Here is a 10899-nt window from a genome sequence, read left to right as displayed (position 1 = left end):
TTGAAACCGTAAAACTCTTAACAGAACTGTTCAATCTGTTTCGAGGTAAAATTTAATCCACGAGTTTCATAAGAGGTGGAAATACCTGAATTCACCCAAGAAAGATGACGAGGGCTATTTAACATTTGTATCGACAGTTAACAAACACTGCAAGGATTTTAAACTTACAGAACTGAGTGCTGACGGTTTCAATTGCCTGATATACCTGCAAGGATTGGTATTAGCAAAAGATTCTGTGCCTCGATGCCGAGTGTTAACTAGACTAGAAAGCGAGCCAAACCAGACATTACAAAAGTTGGTCGAAGATTACCAACAACTAATTAGCATGAAAAATGATTCAAAGAACGTTGAAGAATTCAATGTCGCGTACGTAAGAAAGATACGTAAATAATCAAAGCCCTATTCCCCAGAAAAATTTTTAAAAAGGAAGAATATTATTCCCCTCGCAGACAGAAAAAACAATTCACTGAAAATAAAAATACGTCATCGTCAAGTTCATGTCATCGATGCGGAGACCTGCATTTGGTTAAAGATTACCTATATCTCACAAAAACGTGCCTGGCTTGTGGCAGAATTGGACATAAAAATTCCCATTGCAGAGCAAAGGATAAAATTAAAAGTCGAGAATGATACACCAAAAATATACATAAGTATTTTCTGGCGAAAATATTAAATAAAAATGTAAAGTTTCAGTTAGATTCGGGATCAGACTTGTCGATCATAAATTTGCAGATATGGAGGAGATTAAATCAACCTAACATGCTAAAGTCTTGCAAAACAGCCAGATTGGTGACAGAGTCGAAAATGAATTTTTGAAGACGAATTAATAGTGACCGCCATTCGATCGCAAACTGTTTTTCTAAAGCTTATTAAAATCTGTTAAAATCCGTTATTTCTGAAGAACTTTTTATTTTATCAGAAAGATAAAACCCTGAAGTTTATTATGTTAAAAGCAGAATAATATAATACTTTTTCTATAATTTTTAATAGAATTTTAAGTCTTAAATTATTCAAAAAAAAAAACGTGTTTGACCTAGTTTTCGCCGAATATAACCAAAACATGAATATATTTTTAAAAGGTTTTCGAATCAATTAAACTAACTTTTTTATGTCTAAATAAAATTTACTGATTGGCTATAAGAATATGCAAAAATATTAGACTATAATTACCTTATATTTAAATAAGTTCAGACAATTCAATTATTTAGGACTATCTCGTACATTTTAGGAACCATGTGCTTACTGTCGCCATCTTGGATTTTAGGTATGGGAACCCAGTCGCGTCTCAATATTTATTTAAGCATTTTCATGAATTTTAATGTAACTAGACAGGGAAATACATTTTTTTTAAATAATTGAATTAAATTATAATTACAAACGCGATTTATGGTAAAATATGTTATTTTTAGCTTTATAATTTTTTCCTTCATAATAATTAATCAATCAAGCTTTAAATTTTTCTAATACTTGTTAAAAGTAAAGAAAAACTGCTTTTTTTTTCTATTTTTACATCAAACATAAATTTTTAGCAAAATTATATTTCTCAGTTTTAATATCACTTTCAGTCAGTTTTTAATTGCATGATTAAAATCATTTTTCCTTTCTTATTTTCTAATAAATAATGACAAATGAGACACACTCTTTTCCCATAAACTATATCATACTGTATTTTCTCCTATTCTTTATGCATAAATCAAGTTGGCAAAGACTTTCATTAGAATTTGGTGGCCCTTAAAAGGGCCGTTTTTGGTAACCCTCTGGAGGGATGAGACTTGTTTGAATGTCACAACTATCATCTACGGAAATCCATGTCTTCGTAGTTCTAGTTAATTTTTAAAAAGGAAGATAACAACTTTTGTGAAACGTAACGGGCTACCATATCTTGAAAAAACCGTAATACGCAGATGCAATTATCACTTATAATTTTCACACCCTGTTTTGTTTTTTTTTAATTTTTTGTAAATTTTTTGTATCGATTCTTTAAAGTATTCTTTATGTACTAGTACATGGAAAGTTTACACAATCTAAAATAAAACTTTTAATTTATTTTTAAAGATTTAAAAGTATGCCTATTTTAGTATTTTCGTAAAAAAATATTTTTTATCTTCATCTGAAAGATAATAATTATTCAATGAATCTCACACTTCAAAATGCAAAAGATAAAAAAATTTAAACACATTAAAATTTCGGATTTCAATCTTCGATATCGAAGGAACCCTGTGAATTTTTTTTTCTACACTCGTTCACCCTCCTACCACAAAATGGGTGTGTGCATAATGGATTGCTTGGACTTTAAGGGGTCAAACAAAGGACAAATGAGGGAGGGGGGTATGAAGTCCTCAAAAATATATTTATACAAAGAATATAAAAAAAGTTTACACACATATAAAGTGCATTTTTTACTTATTAATCGGTGAAAATTTTATATTGATTAGATATATACCTGATTTTTGGTAGATTTTTAAAGACAGATTGTGTTACGAAAATCAAAAACACTCCATAAATTTGGCGGTCACTATGAATTAATCACTAATGTTACATTTAACGGTACGGCAAAGAAATTAAGTCTTCATGATAGGAATGTTTTTGGAACAGATTTTACGCAACAATTCAATTTGTGGGATTTGAGTATAAATGCATTTTGTCAAATGTCGAAATTAAACTGAGCTGAAAAATCTAAAATCAGAGTTAAAAGAAATTTTCCCTGAAGTTTTCTCAATCGGTTTGAGGAAAATGCATAAAAAAATGTCAGCCAGATTCGAACTCAAGAATATGCAATCAGTATGCAAGAAAAAAATCTACCGTTCGCCTCAATGAAGAAAATTAATGAGGAGCTTAAAAGTAACCGGCATCCTATCAGAAGTACGGCATAATCACGTTGACAAACCGGTTCCCGCAAGATCACTAAAGTTAAGCAACGTTGAACCTGGTCAGTACTAAATGGGTAACCATTTGGTACTTCCAGGTGCTGCATGTGCTCTCCGCTTATCTCAGCATTGTTTCCAGTCGTCCTGGTCTTCTCCTTGCCACTGGACTCAAACAGTGCCGATTCAGGAGAGGTGTGGTTGGAGATTGCGCAACCTTTGCCTCACAATTACATGCGCACCTGCCCCTACAGGGATATCCTTTGTCTTTCGAGACTGAACGGATGCATCGAATCAGAAGTTGGATTCAGTCAATGGGCAGCCCTTATCGTCTATATCAAAAAGAAGTCAGAAATCCGTGGTGGTAGTATTGGCACACGCAGAACACCAAGAGGACTTGCACAACAGCAGAAATAGACACTCATTCCCAAGTAATTCTATAAAAACCTATTAGAGCAATCGCAGTCAAATGTGTGGTCATTGTAGAAATTTTCAGAAAAAATTCACTCCACCAAAATTGAACCGTACTGTCAGTAACAGCTTGTTTTCATTAAAATCAAACTCTAACCCAGAAGACTTCCAGACAATTTGGAAGCACGACCTCAGGAAATACTCAAAACAGAGGAAAGATAATTCCGTTCTGAGAGAATCTCCCAAAATTATGACAATCGGTGCGAGCAACTCTTACAAATCCAGAACAACAGATCCTCAAATATGAGACCTCATGCAGGAATACAACATTTAAACTTTTAGTTCAGACATTTTTACCAAAGGCTACATCGGAGTTTTCTTAAATCATCATTTTACATCTTCCGATGGATCAAGCAGTCATTTTTAACAGAACTAAATTTGCTTTTGTTTTGTTTTGTTTTTTCTGATTGTCTCTTGACATTTTTTAACTATTGGCAAAGATACACCCACTTTTAAATAGTGGACTTTATATTAAAAAATATTGAATCTTTATTTTATTTTATTTATTTATTTATTTATTTTTATTTATTTTTATTTATTTATTTTATTTTTTTTTTTGTATATACTGAGTGTCTTTCACGGTCTCTGCATTCAAAGCTCAAGTCATCTGATAATAAGAATTCCTCTCAACTCAACAAAAAAGGATCACCTTATGAATGGATACTGTTAAAACAAAACTAAAAACCCTTGCTCGGAAGGGGGTGTTATAGCAACTTACCTATTCACTCATAATGGACTTTGCTAACCATTATATAAACTACGAGGTTAATACTCTCGTGGGAGGAAAGGAAGTATCGCAACCTAACTTGAAACTACATACTGTCTAATCGGAACTACCAACGACCTTTCTTGTTACTCTTCTGAATTTTTTAGATGAGGATTAGTTATTCATTATTTGGATTCTTCGGACTACTGTTCTAATCTTCAGTGTCATTTTAACAATGGATTGTCCGCAAGAACCTGCTGTGCAGTGGTTAGAGTACTTAGAAAACTTCAATTGTAAAAGTGTCCTTCTCTTGAAGGTTCAATCCTCAGTGTGGCGACCGAAAAATTCAATTGCGAATTACTTAGGACCTCTATCAAGTCATAGCAGATGAAATGAAAGCATACTACACTTATGAATTAAATAAAGGGTTCCGTTTGAAATTCTGTGCAGATTCCCGAGTTCGACAAAATACATCTAAAGAAGGTCGGAAGTTACATTTGAAAATTATACTTAAGATGAGAACATTAGTCTGAAAAATTCAAATAATACGAACCTTTCTTGGATTTAGTTTTTGTACAATTATATTCTTTCTACTTAAAACCCCATTGTTTGTGTCTTCCTTAATGACCTTTTCCTAGGACCACAACAGTAACGTACGGACTAACTAAGAAAGAGGAACAAGTAGAATATTATATAGATTCATTTATTTTTATCCCGGATTTCCAATGCGGTATCGATAGTCGAGGGATCATTTTACAAGTGATTTACATGGAAAACAAACCCAGCCACATAAAGCACGTTGCCCAGTTGATTATACTTTCATTGTGAAATGAACACTGTCCTGGAAGTAACTGGAATGCCTACTAGACACTATCCTCGAATGTCTAAAGTCTTTCTGTACACGAGTTTGTCAGGACAATTTGGTATAAGGATACTTTTCTTTACAGGTAAACCTTGACCAAATAATCAAAATAGCATAGTATTATCGGCCCAAATAAGATCTCCTTGGTATGGCTAACCCACATTAACTTTTACGAGGAATGGTGCACCTTCTCCAAGTGATGTTACTTTAAGTAACAGCACGAAACTGGATACTCCACCAGACTGGATGAATTCTTGTCCTGGAATCCACTAAGACCAAGAGACCACAAGAAAGATATACTGTCATATTCAAATGGTCAATTGGTGAGAGGAAAATTATGTTCTCAACTTCTTTACTAATTCAACATTTAAGAGATAAAGGAGAACTTTAATGGATGATGTCACCTCCGACTTTCTTTCGGTGCATCTTATCGAACTTGGGAATCTTGATACTGAATTTTCCCTAGTATTTTATCCATTACGCCATAAAACCTTGCAGTGGTGTAACTGATAAAATACTAGGTAAAATTCAGTTGTGACACTCCTCTGGAGGTTAAAGGTTCAATCCTTAGTGCTGGCGATCCTAAGAATACAATTGCGAATTACTCAGGACTTTTACCCAGTCATGGCTGACGAAATAGGAGCATTCTATCTTGTAGATTAAATAAAAGTTCCGTTCAAAATTTCGTGCAGATTCATAAGTTCGACAGAAAGATTTATGAGTTTGAAATATACTGTACTTTGGAGTAATTGCGCAAAATCCGGGGGGGGGGTAATTGCGCCAACTAAAAAAAAACTGCTCTTTGTACGCATGGTTGCCAAAAGAGCAGTTTGAGCTAATTGATGCAATTACCCCGGACTTTGCGCAATTACCCCAAAGTATGGTACACTTGAAGAAGGGCAGAGGTTACATCACCCGAAATTGTTGTGTGAATAAAACTCAAGACGAGAACAGTAGTCTGAATAATTCAACTAATTCTAATTATCAATCCTAATCTAAAAAAAACTTCAGAAACATAACTCCTAGGTATAGTTCCTCAAGAAACTTACTCTCATGCCAGTTATAAAATGCAGACATTTATTTTCTCTATCGGAGAACAGCCCCTGTTAGATGATTTAGATCCACACGAACCAATCAGCTTCCAGGGTATATTAAATTCCACGAACTCTTGAAGGACTACTTAATACTGCCGAGAGTTTTCTGGCACTGCCAAAGAAAGACACCTTCTCTCCCCTGCTTTTTGTCTGGTCAGTTGGTCATGACGAGGGCATACAGATTATTCTTATCATTGTTTTGATTCTCGAGTATATATCCGACACAGTTAGACACAGTTAATCAACCGAGAACCACATCACTCTATATAAAAGTATATAAGATATCAACGGATACACACTCGAGAGTCAAAACAATGACAATAATATGCAGTTGTCCTAGACTTAGTCATGACTTCTCTATTTGAAGAAATACATCATGAAAAAAAAACAGCAACTCACTAACTTTCTTCATTAATTACTTTTTTCACTTTGACACTGTCCTAACTTTCAGAAACCTACACCCAACGGTGTAGATAACTTAAATAAACACTTGCCGTTGTTGTTTATAAAAAGGTTGTCTTTCCGGTGCTTGTACAAAGACGACTGATAGATTGATTTCTTTAAAATATGTCATCTAAAGCTAAAACAATATTACTTACCTAATTGTCATGTCGAAACTTGTAATATATTTTTAAAAAAATTTCGAAATTTCATCAAGTACAATTTATAATAAAGAGTAATTTATTAGGAAAATTACACTTTTTGCAAATGTTTTAGAATAAACCGTGAAGATTGCAGAGACAGGGGACATAACTGCATAGAACGAACATTACACCGCAATTAACAGGGACCACGTCAATACGTAAAATGATCAGGTAGTTTTTTTAACTATGAAAATCAAAATTTACGATTTTTAACCATTTTAATATTAAATTGTATCAGTTCTGAGGATGATTTTGTTTTTGATAGTTCGAATTGAGTTGTCTCCCCCTTATTTATAAATCATGGTCAATCAATACACTAGTCGTCATAAATTTTGATTTTCTTAGTAAATACAGTTGATCAATTTACATAAATTTTGGAATATATGTTCGCTCCGTGCATATATCACAAGGATTTTTCCTTTTTTATGCAATCTATCTATACTCCTACAAATTCGTTTTTTTGTTGGGTGTATTGATATTCATATTAAAACCACTCTTTTCAACTTATTTAATAAGAAAATACAATTTTGTTATATATGGCTTGTGGAATTGCATTCACTAGCAAACGATCTAGCTAATTTGCATATTCTTTTAAACATTCAATTTAAATTAATTCCCTATTAGTTTTTTCGGTTTTCTTATGGGATGATAATCTTTAGTTAACTATTACCTGTAATTTTATTCATGCAGATATTCTACATGAGTTATACCTGCATAATATTTGCGTAAAATCTTTACAGGAAACACAAAATTGTTTCCATATATATTTATGTATACGTATATATTTTTGTTTTTAATCTATAAAAGTGAACGTGCCTGTGTGTCTGTATGTCTGTGTGTGTACATTTTCCTACGCAATAACTCAGTCAATTTTTAGTCTACAGACTTGAAATTTGATATACAGGGTATTGAGATTTGGGATAATCTATGTGATTGGTTTTCCGCCAGAAAGTTGGCAATTAAGGGGTCAAAGTTCAACGATTTGTCCTTTGAGAACTCTACCAAACTCCTCCGACAATTTTCGGTCTAAACACTTGAAATTTTAGATATAGGTTCCTTGGACATGGATCTGACTTAATAACTTGATTTGGACCCAAAACAATAAATATTTATGGGTCATAATAGGGGTCAAACTTTTTTAAAAATTGACCTCTGCGGTCTCTACCAAATTACTCAGACAATTTCTGGTCTAAACATTTGAAATTTTGCATAAAGGATATTCAGAGATGGGGCACGCTTTTTAATCGGTTTAGGTCGAAAACTTTTAGTTACCAATATATAAATGTATGGATGTTTGCATGTCTGCCTAAAACTTTCAAGGCGACGGATTTTACCAAGATCAGTATCGTTTTGAAGCTCGACCTTTCAAATGACAAATATCGAAAAATTGGCTAAAAACATTAATAACTTCACCTTCAACTGGGCACATTTCTACAGGGGTGAAATGCTTTTTTCATCAATATTTTTGAAAGTCATCCTCTCCTTTCGATTGTCTGGCCTTAATTTAAAAAATGTCACTTCTGGTTTGGTGGTGGTCATAACAGCAAAGACGTCAGGTTTTATCCTGTTCTTTACCTCCTTCGCGGTACGGGTTCGAGCCCGCCTTCATACTACCGCTTTTTTTTTTTTTTTTTGCTCAACAGACACATCCAAACACCCGAGAAACGCCGAGCACTCATGCTAGTATATCTATAAAAGTGGACGTGTCTGTGTGTGTGTATCTGTGTGTCTGTGTACATTTCCCTACACAATAACTCTGTCAATTTTTAGTCTATAAACTAGAAATTTGATATACAGGGTACTGAGATTTGGAAAAAATTTTGTAATCAGTTTTTGGCCAGAAATGTGACTGTTAAGGGGTCAAAGGTCAATGATTGGCCTTTGAGAACTTTACCAAACTCCTCCGACAATTTTTGCTATAAACACTTGAAATTTTAGATATAGGTTCCTTAGACATGGATCTAACTTAATAACTTGATTTTAGCCCAAAACAATAAATGTTAAGGGCTCATAATAGGGGTCAACGTTAAAAAAAAAAATTGACCTCTGCGATCTCTACCAAATTACTCAGACAATTTCTGATCTAAACATTTGAAATTTGACATAAAGAGTATTCAGAGATAGGGCAAGCTTTTTAATCGGTTTTAGTCGAAAATTTGAGCTACCAATATATAAATATATGTATGTATGTTTGCATGTCTGCCTAAAACTTTCGACACTTTTACTGAAAAATTGCCTGAAAACATTAATTCCTTCACCCTCAACTGAGCACTTTTCTACAGGGAGGGGTCGCCTTTTTCACCGATATTTTCGAAAGTCATCCCCTCTTTCCGAGTGTCTAGCCTTAATTTAGGCCTATGTCACTTCCGGTGTGGTGGTGGTTGTAACAGCAAAGACGTCAGGTTTTTTTCCCGTTCTTTTCCTCCTTCGCGGTATGGGTTTGAGCCTGCCTTCCTACTACCACTTTTTTTTGGGGGGGGGGGCTCAACACAGCCGGGCACTTATGCTAGTTCTAAATAAGCACAAAAATTTGTTTATACTTAAAGTCTCTTTTACTCATCTCGTCAATTCTCTTTTCGTATTTTTATTCAAATGCTTTTTTTCTCTTAGGCACTATTTTATGGCAAGTATTAAGACACTAACCCCAGAAAACTCGCACCATATATGAATAAATTTACATTAAAACACAGTATTAACAAATTCATTGAAAAATTCACTACACTCATTTTTTTCTCCCTAATTTGTATATTGGCAAAGAAAAAAAATTATTTTTATTTTTATTTGTTTATTCATTTACTAGCAGGGTGGGAGGTGGGGGTGGGGGACTCAACTTTACCCGGTCATAAAATACACTTAAATTTTAATTCGTCCAGATTTCATATATATTATTATAGAGTCGTGATTTCAAAAGTAAAATAAAAAAAAAAGTATTTGAGTACCGTCAGCTTGAATCGAAACCATAGCATTCAAAGCTGGTGACGTTACCTCTGTACCAACGTGATAGGCACATGAATTGAATAAAAATTTAAAAAAATAACTAAGAGTAGAATGTACAAAATGTATAATGATTCTTTCAATTTTGACCCATTTTGAAAGAGCATTGCATAAAAGTCTACTTCACAAGATTTCCAGCTACGAAATAGCTGGAAATGTCCTCTTAATTATTAAATCATTTTTCTGTGATATGATTTTGAGAGTAGTCGTCGATGGGCAGAAATCAGAAGCTCATAGTATCAACACTGACATCCCTCAGGGTTCCATCCTGGGCCCAACTCTCTTCTTGACCTTCATCAATAATCTCATAAATCACATTCTTAGATTATTTGTAGACGACACCACACTCTATGGCAACACTTCAAAGGCCGCCAATGACTAAGACCTTTTTCATTCTCTCATTTCTGATCTTGAGCACAGGTTCAATGAAGGAAAGAGTTGGCTGGTTAATTTTAATGCATTTAAAACCAAGCCTCTATCTTTTCATCAGAATCGCTCTGACCCCCATCTGGCCCCAATTGAAATGAATGGCTCTTGTCTTGGGGAAGCACCATTTTTTGGCAAGCTTCTGGGACTGACCTTCACTCCTGATCTTAAATGGAACACATACATCATACACAAATCTGTTGCAAAATCACTGAAAAAATGGTTGAATATATATATATATATATATATATATATATATATATATATATATATATATATATATTCTGGAAAATCTATAATAGTGTACTGAATAAAGGGCAGTCAGTAATTCCCTCATGGATCAACAACCAAAAGGTTGCATGTACGGCAATGGAGAAGGCAGAACTGCTTGTTTGGCGATTTGCCTCCAATACCATCTTAGAGCCAACAAACAACTCCATCCCAAATTTCCCTATGCAAACTGAAACCACATTAGATGATGTAAAAATCACCCCTTGTCATGTCCGCAATATCATAAAAAACTTAGACACCTCAAAGACATGTGGGCCTGATCTGATCCCTGCATTACTAATTAATTAAATGTTCAGCCAAGCTAGCCCCATACTTTCCAAGCTCTACAATAAATGCCTTTCTCAATCTTGCTTCCCTAATAGCTGGAAAATGGCCTCTGTGGTACAAGTGTACAAGAATTCTGGTGAAAGAACAGACCCTCTCAATTATCGCCCCATTAGTCTCCTTTCACTCTTCGCTAAAATCTTTGAGACCTTTTCACCATCTTGCAAAAGCAAATCTTTTCTCTGACAAATAGTATGGATTTAGGCAATGTCATTCTACTGCA

This window comes from Euprymna scolopes, chromosome 16, assembly GCF_053919585.1.
Source record: "Euprymna scolopes isolate OS-2025 chromosome 16, ASM5391958v1, whole genome shotgun sequence".
Taxonomy (NCBI): domain Eukaryota; kingdom Metazoa; phylum Mollusca; class Cephalopoda; order Sepiida; family Sepiolidae; genus Euprymna; species Euprymna scolopes.
This window is presented reverse-complemented; position numbering follows the sequence as displayed.